The sequence below is a fragment of the Odocoileus virginianus genome, chromosome 1 (assembly GCF_023699985.2).
Source record: "Odocoileus virginianus isolate 20LAN1187 ecotype Illinois chromosome 1, Ovbor_1.2, whole genome shotgun sequence".
Lineage (NCBI taxonomy): Eukaryota > Metazoa > Chordata > Mammalia > Artiodactyla > Cervidae > Odocoileus > Odocoileus virginianus.
In genome coordinates, this window is record NC_069674.1 from 25,492,473 (window position 1) to 25,503,054 (window position 10,582).

The window sequence follows — 10,582 nt, forward strand, 5'->3', positions numbered from 1 at the left end:
TTAGAAAAAAAAATGAAATTTTGCCATTTGCAGCAATGTGGATGGACTCTGAGGGTATTGTGCTAAGTGAAGTAATTCAGACAAAGACAAATACTATACAATCACTAATATGTAGAATCTAAAAAATATAGTAAACTGGTGAATATTAACAAAAATGAAGCAGGCTCATAGAGAACAAACAAGGGGTTACCAGTGGTAAGAGGGAGAAGGGGAGAGGCAAGATAGGGGTGAAGGAAAAAAGGGGTTATTATAGGATTACATGGACTTCCCAGGTAGCGCTAGTGGTAAAGAACTCGCCTGCCAATGCAGAAGACATAAGAGACATGGGTTTGACCCTGGGTCGGGAAGATCCCCTGGAAGAGGGCACAGCAACCCACTCCAGTATTCTTGCCTGGAGAATCCCCAAGGACAGAGGAGGCTGATGGGCTACAGCCCGTAGGGTCGCAAAGAGTCGGACCCAACAGAAGCGACTGAGCACGCACGCACGCATTGGATTACATGAAATCATGTATGTGAAACTTCTGAAAATTATAAAGCACTACCGAATTTAAAGAATCTTTCATTCAATAAAAAAACCAATACATTTCTCTAATTCACGTACAAAAATTAAAATGACACAATTATGATATAGGAGTATGTGTTTCAACACATAAAGATTCCTACCTGGCTGGCTCTACCGCTTCTCTCCTGCTCCTAGAACTTCTTGGGGCTCCTGAGGTTGCTCAGCCCAGCACTCCCTCCTGGCTGTCTGTAGGCAACTTGGCCCGGCCAGGGAACACAGAAAACACTCACAGGAACCGCTTTAACATCCCTCTCTTCTCCAAGATGAATTCCTCCCTCTCTGGTCTGAACTGCATCTCCCCCTCCCAGGTAGAAGACAGTCATTTTCTCTCCCTGCTGTCTTTAACCACTTTTAATTCTTTCCTCTTAACTCAGAAGTGGGTTCAAACAAATATTGTATATGAATGCATGTATGTGGACTCTAGAGAAATGGTACAGATGAACCTATTACCAAGGGTGGGAATTGAGATGCAGACACAGTGAACAGACCTGTGAAGGTGGGGCTGGGGAAGGGGAAGTAGGATGAACTGGAAGATTGGGATTGACATGTATATGAAACCGTGTGTAAGTAGCTAGCTAGTGGGAAGCTGCAGCATCACAGGGAACTCAGCTTGGTGCTCTGTGATCATCTAGAGGGGGGATGGGGGGGAGGCTCAAGATGGAGGAGATACATGTATACATATGGCTGATTCACTTTATTGTACAGCAGAAACCAGAACAACACAGTAGAGCCAGTACACCCCAATAAAATAAAAAATGAAAAAAAAAAAAAAAGAAATGGGCTCATCTTCTCCAACCTAAACAGGATACAGAAACCCCTCTGTCCTACATCTTTTTTAAACTACTGCTCTATCTCCCCCTCCCTCTTCCCACCAACGATGGAGATGAATCTCCACTTTCTGTGTCCTCTTTCTCAACCCCCTAGACCCACTACGACCTGGTCCCTCTACCCATGTGCCACTGAGACCACTGAGTCACTAATGATCTAACTCCCAACTCCAGCTTTCAGTCTTCACCTCCAGAATTCTCTGCAGCGTTTTACTCCACAAGAATGTTTTGTTATTTTCAGGCGTCCTCTATCTTGGTGTTCTTTTTCCTTTTCTGATTCATTCTTGCCAGCCTGTCTTTACTGGCTCCTTCCCACTCTTCCACCTCCTTCCTGCCCCCCTCCTTTCTCCTCCTCCTCCAATCTCCCCTCAAACTGTCAGGCCCCAGTATTCTGTCTCTTCCTCCCCACTTCCTCTGTCTTTAAATTATCTCACTCATTCGTGTGACTTCAATGACCGTTGGACACTGTTGAGTCCCAGACCCCCAGCCAGCCTCAGCCTGTCTCCTTAGCTCCAGTCCCAAACACACAGTCACTTCTCAGCCTGTTCAAACTCGCCCAGCTTCCTGGTTTCTTCACCTCAACTGACGGGGCCACCTTCACCTGGATGCCTAAACTGCACACACGGAAGCCATGCTCAACTTCTCTCCCCTCCAGCCCACATGCAACCTGCCCCTAAGTGCTGCCGATCCTCCCTCAGAACGCTCTCCCAAACCTGGCCCTCTTCTCCATCCTTTCAGCCACCCCCTCATCATTGGACCTCTTTCTATGTTCCAGTTGGTCTCCATGGCCACCAGATTTCTTCCACTCCAGTCCTTCCACTTAATCTTTCACAGCTCCCTTTAGAAGACCCATCTGAGTCAGAACACTCTCCTCTGTCTTACCTACAGCCTCCATAGGCACCTCATTGCCCACAGCTCGAGCTGAGGCTCCTTGGAGGGCGCAGGACCCCTTCTCTATCCTGTGCACCCACGTCCACAGCGGCTATCCTGAGTCTCCATAGCCCCTGAACACGCCTGCCTCATAAGATGTGCCCTTTGCTCTCCAGAGAGTGAAGGGCACTAGTCCTTGTTCCCGCTCACACGGTACATCCTTTCCGCTTCCATGGGCGCTGGCATTGCCCTCGGGTTCTGACAGCTCCGTTCTCACCGCATCCCTAGCCTTATTCATCTTTGAATAAGCAGTGCTCGGCACGGTGCTAGCACACAGCCAGCGCTCTTAGATTATCAGCATAATGACTGAATAAATGAATGAGCAGATGGGTTGATTAAAAAATTATGCCTTCATCTGCCTTTTTGTCATTCCATAGGCCAGATTTGACTGTGCATACAAATCACCTGGAAATCTTGTTTAAATGCGGATTCTGATTCAGCAGGTCCAGAGATCCTGAGATTCTGCATTGCTAACAAGCTCCTAGGTGATCCTGAGGCTGCTGTCCACAGAACACATGTTGAGGAGCCGGGCCTTAGCCTATGCCAATGGTTTCTAAACTTGTTGACTATTAGAATCACCTGGAGAGCTTTAAAAAAAAAATATCTGGATGCCCAGGGTGCATGCCACACTAGATCAGACTGTCTGTGGGAGGGAGCCAGGCAGCAATATTATTAAAGATTCCCAGATGATTCCAATGTGCAGAAAAGCCAGGGAACTCCTACCCTGAGCCACCTCCGAGTTTGCCTATGATGACTCAGAGTCCTGGGTGCCTATTAGAAGCAGCTGAGGAGCTTTTAATCACCTACTGAAGCCTGGGACCCACCCAGATCAATTAAATCAGAATCTCTGGGGTTTGGACCTGAATGTTTTTAAAGCCCTCGGGTGATTGTAATATGCAGCCAGGGTTGCAAATTCATTGTTTTCAGACTCTGGCTCTGAGGAAGAGCTGCAGGTTGGAGGGATAAGGAGTCCAGGATGCAGAATAGGTGTGAAGTCAGACCCCAGTCTTGGCTCTCCAGTGATGTATAATTTTGGAGCAGTTAATTCAGCCTCATCACTAAAATGAGATTAAAAAGATGTGCCCTCCTTGCCCAATTTTAATTTTTTTTCTTTTCCCCAAACTCATTTATTTTTAATTGAAGGAAAATTGCTTCACAATACTGTGTTGGCCTCTGCCATACATCAACATGAGTCAGCCATAGGTACACATGTGTCCCCTCCCTCTTGAACTTCCCTCTCACCTCTAATCCCTGCCTACCCCTCTTGGTTGTTACAGGGCTCCAATTTGAGTTCCCTGAGTCATATAGCAAATTCCCATTGGTTATCTATTTTATAGATATCTATTTTATGGTAGTGTACATGCTTTTGTGTTATTCTCTTCCCCAATTTTTAATTTTAAGTCTTCTGGAGTGGAAAGGGAAATGAAATGGGGAAAAATGGCCACACAGGAGCTTGTCTGCACTCTCTCATATGTGGTCATGACTTGCGTCCCACCTATCAGCTTGGCTTCGGAGGCCCATGGCTGGGGGCAGTCTCTGGCAGGTCTGGTTAGGAAGCAGATGGTTCACGAGCAGCCCAGGCCACCAGGGACGTCCCAGGGACCTGCATTCGTAGGCAGGCTGAGAGGTGGAATCAAACACGACCCCTGCGAGGCATTCTGGCCTGCAGCCTGGATGCTGCACAGTGGGCTGGTTGGCCCTGTGAAGAGACAGGGCATAATGCTGTTCTCCGCACTCACCGCGGCGCGGCCACCTGACCCATAGCAGGGAGCCTGCAGGTCTGCACAGGCTCCTTTCTGATGAGTTGTCTCTGCAAATCTATGCTGGTGCTGCGGGAAGGGTGTAAAATGAACACAAAAAGAGCAGGTTCAAGCCTGGCCTCCTACCAGCACTCCCCACCCCTGGCTGCCTGAGCTTGGGCTTAGCTTCCTCAGCTACTATGATTATCATTTTCCAGTTTATTAGCATCATATATACACGTACAAAGGCTGTGGACCAAGCCGGCACACTTCTGTCTCTGGAAGCAGCAGAAACCCAGAGCCCCAAGGTGTGAAGAAGGGCTAGGAACAGGCTCTGGGTTCTCAGTACCAGGGAATCTTGAAATTGCCTGTGTGTTGTTCTCTCAGTTGTGTCTGACTCTTTGCGACCCCACGGACTGTAGCCCGCCAGGCTCCTCTTGTCCATGGAAATCTCCAAGCAAGAAAACTGAAGTGGGTTGCCATTTCCTTCTCCAGGGGATCTTCCTGACCCAGGGTCCTGAACCTGGTTCTTCTGCATTGCAGGCAGAGATAAATCCAGCAAGCCTCCAGGAAGGGAAAGAGGAAGTAAAAGGAACAGCAAGTGCTCCTGTGAGATAGGCCTGGATGGGAAGGCCTATCTGTTTTAGTTAGGTCTGGGCTGGGGGCTTCCATGTTCTGAAAACCAGACAGTTTTCTGCTTTGGTTTTCTCAACAGCCAAACAACACAAACTCTTCTAGCACATCTAGTATCTAGCACATCTTCTGTAAATAGGCCTCTTCTGGGAAAAGCCCAAATTCCTGGGACACGTGAGACCCTAATTGGGCTAAAGGCTGGGGGAGGGTCTTGACCTACACTCCCAGCACCCCAGAATCTATTCACCATCACTCACCCCAACTCTAAGGGGCCAAAATGCCCTCCCACCTCCAACCTTCAAATGCCTCTACCTGTGAGTATGGAGCCTTGTATTTCACAGTTAGAATCTTTGAGCGTCACAGCACAACAAAACAGAAAGAGCATTCAAATTCAACCAACACTTTCTGCTTCCTGTGGAGACGTCTGAGACCAGAGAGGGACAAGTTTGCTCAAAGCCACGCGGTGAGTGAGGAGCTGGGCTGAGAGCCAGGCCTCCATATCAGCGTGGTCACCTCAGCCCCATACATTGTCCCCATCCTGACTACCGGGGTAAAAATGCCAATGACATTGTGCAAATCCACTCCCTAGCTCCACAGTGTAGGATCAAGAGGAAATAAAGAGGGCCTTCAGTCCTCTCTGGTTACCACTCAACTAGAAGCAAAGCAGCTGAGAATCTTGTCCTAAAAGGGGAAAGGGCCTTCCTGGGCACCTGGAGATGGCGGGGTTCCCTGGACCACCATTTGAACAAGAAATTATTCAAATAAGTCAATCACGACTTCCCACAAGAATCAGGGGCACCCAGCCTCTTCTTGGGCTTCCCAGGTGGTGCTCGTGGTAAATAACCCCACCCCCCACCCCCGTCAATGCAGGAGATGTAAGAGACATGGGTTCGATCCCTGGGTCAGAAAGATTCCCTGGAGGAGGGCATAGCAACCCACTCCAGTATTCTTGCCTGGAGAATCCCATGGACAGAGGAGCCTGGTGGGCTACAGTCCCTGGGGTTGCAAAGAGTCGGACACGACTGAAGCGACTTAGCCCACAGGCATGCGCCCTCTTATTACTGTAAAGCTTATACTACACAGTCCCTGCTGGCTTGCTCTGCTCCCAAGGGCAGCTCCGGAGGGCAAGCCTGGTGTGGCTGTCACGTGGCCCTGCAAGGTATGCGGTGTCCTCCCCTACCCCCACCGCAGGCTGTGAGTGTTTGTGACTAATGAACTGCTGCCAGTCTCGTCTGTGCATTGTCAGGTGTTGTATGCCCAACCATCTGATCACATTTAGTGCATTTGTATTTTCTTGTATTCCTGAACGGCGGTGCTCAGCTTCCACGCACAGAGAGAAGCCGAGACTCTGACAACAGAACTTGGCCAGACAGCATTTGGGGAGATAGCTTTCTGGGGTTTTCTTGGGCTCTTAGGGTCAACAGTCCTCCACCCATAGCCTCCCCTGTCCCACTGACACATTTGTCTTCACTGTACTCATCAGACTAACTACTGCCTGTGAGGGGCTGGGGCAGATGCTACATCCCTGTTTTCATGCTGTGCAGAGACATGACTAGTTCAAGGTCACTCAGAACCCACTGTCAGTGCCAACCTTGTACCTGGAGCCTCTGGGGAAACAGACGCACTGTGCACGGGGGTTGCTCCTGTTGACTGAGGAGGCACCCTCCTTGTCTTCCTTCTGAGGGCTGCAGAATACAAATGTCAGCCTTGGGGAAGAGATCCATGTTACCTGGGAAGCTCCACATAGGGAGGAGAACAGTGACCTTGTCCCAACTCACCTGGACCTTGTCTCTGTCCCTGCTGAGCCCAAGGGTCCCACTGATGGATAGTGAGGTGATCAGGATACCCCTATGTGATTCCTTATGGAAGGAAATACCCTGAGCTTCTAGGCCCCAAGACTAAACTCTAGGACCATTTCCACTTTGCTCTCCTATTCTTTGTTTGGGGGGTGGGGATGGGGGCTCCCAGCTAGAGCGCTGAGTTGAGGGTTAGAGCTGTGTGACTCTGGCCAGCCCAGAGCTGTTCCTCACACATGCTTCCTATGGGCACCTCGCTAGTAGCAGTGAGTTCCTGCATTCTTGCTGCTCTGATAGGACCTGGGCTTCCATCCATAGGGAGAGGCTGAGACCCTGGCCAGGGGGCAGGAAAGTTACCAGCACCCTGAGCCTCTCAGGAACCCAGGTATTTTAGGAGCTGGCTATCTCAGATTTCAGATGCTACTGACTGTCAGGACTCTCAAGCTGTGGGGATCATCCCTGCTTCAGCTAATCCCATTATGCAGATGGAGAAAATGAGGCTGGGTACAAAGAGTTACTTAAACAAGTCTTGGCCTCATGCTAACGCAGGGAATGGTGCTGAGTCAGTCCAGCTTCCTGCTGAGTACCTGATGGGAGTGGTGGAGTGAAGGCAGGGTGGAGGGTTGGGGAGTGGAACCGAAGCTCCTCTGGCCAGTGATGACTTTGATCAGGCAAGGACAATCTCAGAGACCTGGGCTCTCCCCTCACCCAGTGCAATGTTACATGCAGGCTTCCTGTGGGCTGGGACCACTCACCTTCCCTGGCTCTCCTCCCCAGGTCCCTATTGTGCCCACAAGTGGATAAGCCAGGCTCGGGTCCACTGGGCGAACATCTATCTGCCTGACGTTGGCCAGCATTCCCCTGAGGCCACAGCCACATGTTACCTAACTCTGAAGAAGGAAGCTAGGAAGCCAGAGCATCCTGGAAAGTAGCCAGGAGTGGGGCTTGGCAGATGGTGGCCCAGAGGACCAAGTTTGAGCTGCAGAAATCCTGGGGTGAAGGGTAGGGGGCACTATTCTTCAGTGGAAGCCATATACCCTTGTGGTTTGCACGTGTTGCCCACACTGCAACCTCCTTCACCACCCACAGCTTTATCATGAAAATTAATTCTTTTGGAATAACAGTCCTTTCCTGATTCCCCCTGAGACCTGGGGAAACTCAGGATGCCATAGGAGCTGGCTTTGGGCTTCTACCTTGTGAGAAGGAAGCCATTGGACTGGGGTCACTGTCCCTCCTTCCCTGTCCCTAGCCTGGGATTTCTTTTCTCTCCTCTCTCTGATAGCTCGGAAGCAAGTGGAACAATAGTTTCTTCAGAGAAAAGGTCATTTCCTGCTGGCAATGTGTATGCTTCACTCCAAGTCCCAGAGCTTCTGTAAAGAGGCACCCTCCTCCGTAAGCCCAGATCTCCTCTAGAGCTACAGGCTCAGTAGGACATAGACAACACCTGGATCTGCCCCTGGGTCAGCTCTGAAAAGGGGGGCCTAATCTCTGCTATCTGGGAGAGGAGGATGTCTAGGGAGGAAGAATGTTCTCATTTCCAGGTAGAGGAAGTGGTTCATGGTCCCCAGCCTTGCCAAGGGTCTCTGAAATAGGGTGGGGTGGGGCAGGATGGACAGAGGTGACTTCTTGGCTTCCCTCATCCATCTCTGAATCTGCTCTTCTTGGAGGAGTTGGGATGACAGTAAGGAGACACCTGAGCAAATGGAGAGAGGTGTCTCAGACAACATTCCAGTACTACCTCTGGTGCTTTCATCAGCCAAAGAAACCAGGAGTGGAGGGAACCACAGGTAGAATGGCTGTGTCCTGGATTCCACTTGGAGAGTGGTGTGGAGTGTGGGCTCTCTTGGAGGTCTCTATGTGGCCAGTGCAGTGAGTGTGAGCTACACAGAGTTCTCCAACCACAAAAATAACTTTTGGGGCCTCTGGGGACGTCCAGGACACAGCTCTGGGGAGAACTCCTGCAGACATTGCTCCATCTAGAGCTCCAAAGACATGACTTTCAGCTGACCACTGACTACTAGGGGAGGTAGAGAGGTGAGCAGGACTCAGCCTCACTGCCCCTCCACTAGCTGAGGCCCAGATTCAGGAAAACAGGAATGGGCGGGGCTATAAAAATGTCTGGGGAGGAAAAACAAGTTAAGTCACTTCCGTCATGTCCGACTTTTTGCAACCCCATGGACTGTAGCCCTCCAGGCTCATCTGTCCACAGATTCTCCAGGCAAGAACACCAGAGTGGGTTACCATGCCCTCCTCCAGTGGATCTTCCCAACCCAGGGATCAAACTCAAATCTTTTATATCTCCTGCACTGACGGGTGGGTTCTTTACCACTAGCGCCACCTGGGAAGCCCCAGGAAGGGATGACAGAGGCCATGAATTGTGTTTTGAGAATCCAGAAAATCCTAAACCCTGACAATGCCTTCTGAAGGCTGGTTTGCCTTTTCAGGGAAGGAATCTGGCTTTATTTACTTAATTTTAATAAACTGAGGTGGGAACGGGGAACTTGCAGCAAGGCCTTAGCAGCCTCTGTTCAGAATCACTATCCCTTGGAGGAAGCCTGACTTCAACCCAGAGACACCTGGCAAGTCAGCTCTGGAGATTTTGCCGGCTGGTTTTACCCCTCCAAGCTTCCAGACTGAGATCTGGGAAAGGGAAGCAAAGGCAAGACTTACGTGTGTGTTGGGGGCAGTGGGGTGGGAAGATCTACGAGTTAAGTTAGAAGCCAGAGAGGCCCAGGCAGGGAGTCTCATTCCCAGGCCCAGCACCCAGTTTTGGGAGGAAAGAGGCGGCGCCAGGGCGGGCGTGGAGCTGTCCGGACTCCGGTGCTGAAAACGAGGTCTGCCGCCGAGCGGAGCAGTTAGCAAGCATAAGCCTTGTCCGGGTGGGGAGGGGTGGATGGAAATGAATTCCCCCTTCCACTCACGCTCCAAGGAGAGAAGGGCACAAGTGAGTGCGACCAAGAAGGTAGGTTGAGCTTTGAGAACTGTGCTTCCAGACGAAGCTACAGCCAGGTCAGGCCAAAGCGGGCCACAGCGTGGCTGGGAATAGGGTGCGACCTGGCCAGCCGTGGCAGATGAGCTGGGGGGAAAAGACCCTGGGCCCGGGCTGGTCCCTTGCTGGCCGCCTACACTCCTGACAGGTACCCCGGCTGCAGGTCAAGGAGGAGCGCCTGAGGTGTTCTCACACTTATGCCACTGACACGTTCGCCCAGCAGACTTCCATGAGAGCAGCCATACACACCTCATGGACACACGACGTGCTCCCAGAACACGCACACACCAAGTACGCCAGCAGTACCATACACGCGCCCTGCACAGGGGCCCGGCTCCCCCTCCAGGCTCTTGAGGCTCCCACCCCAGTCTCACACCCCCACGTCTGGCCTGGTCGTCCCTCTCCACCTAGTCTCCTGATCTCGGATGGCGCTTCTAAGGGAGGCCCAGCGGCGGCGAAGCCCCAGTTCTAGCCTGCGACCCGATAAGGTGCTGGAGAGTAGCAGAGAGGCGGCTCCTAGGCTCAGAAATGTGGGGGAGACAGGAGGAGGGGCTAGGTCTCAGACCCCAGACTCCCAGTTACGGTCCCAGAACACGAGAGGAGTGTGGACAGGAATGAGTGTGAATGTCTCCCTCCCCCATGCTGGGGACACCCTGAGGACCTGCGCGTACCTGTGCGTGGGAGGCCCCGCGTGGAGCCCTCTCAGTGAGTCCGAACCTGCTGGCTCCTCTGGCTCCCCCTGGATAAAGGTGGGGTGGGCGTAGGGGGTTACCCCGCTTGCCCTCCAAGCCGCCTCCTGTCCGTGGGCAGCAAGGAAACTCCGTGCCCGGCGATGGGAAGTTACCCGGGTCCGGGCGCTAGGAGGGAGCGCCCTCTGGTTCCCGGTCCCGCCCGGGGTTCCCTCGCCCCCGCGCCCGCCGCCTTCGCCACCTCGTCTGCGCCCTGCCGCCCGTAGACTGCGCGGAGCCTGAAAGCCGGGAGCCCGCCCGCCCTCCCGGAGAGTCTGCTGCTGACCTGCATTGACGTCATTGCGTCATTAGGTTTCCCCTGGAAACACTGGCGCGCCCAAAATAGTAACACATTAATTCAGGCCGGGGGAGCAGGGA

The 10,582-nt window shown here is 52.0% G+C and overlaps 1 long non-coding RNA gene across 1 annotated transcript in view; it reads right to left on the minus strand.

The window, feature by feature from the left end:
• LOC139035583 (uncharacterized) overlaps positions 1 to 10,433 on the minus strand; it is a 31,864-nt gene extending 21,431 nt beyond the window's left edge. Inside the window, exon 1 of the long non-coding RNA XR_011488191.1 lies at positions 10,148 to 10,433. This is a non-coding gene — a long non-coding RNA (uncharacterized lncRNA). The remainder of the gene's footprint in view (positions 1 to 10,147) is intronic.
• Positions 10,434 to 10,582: the final 149 nt, after the last annotated feature.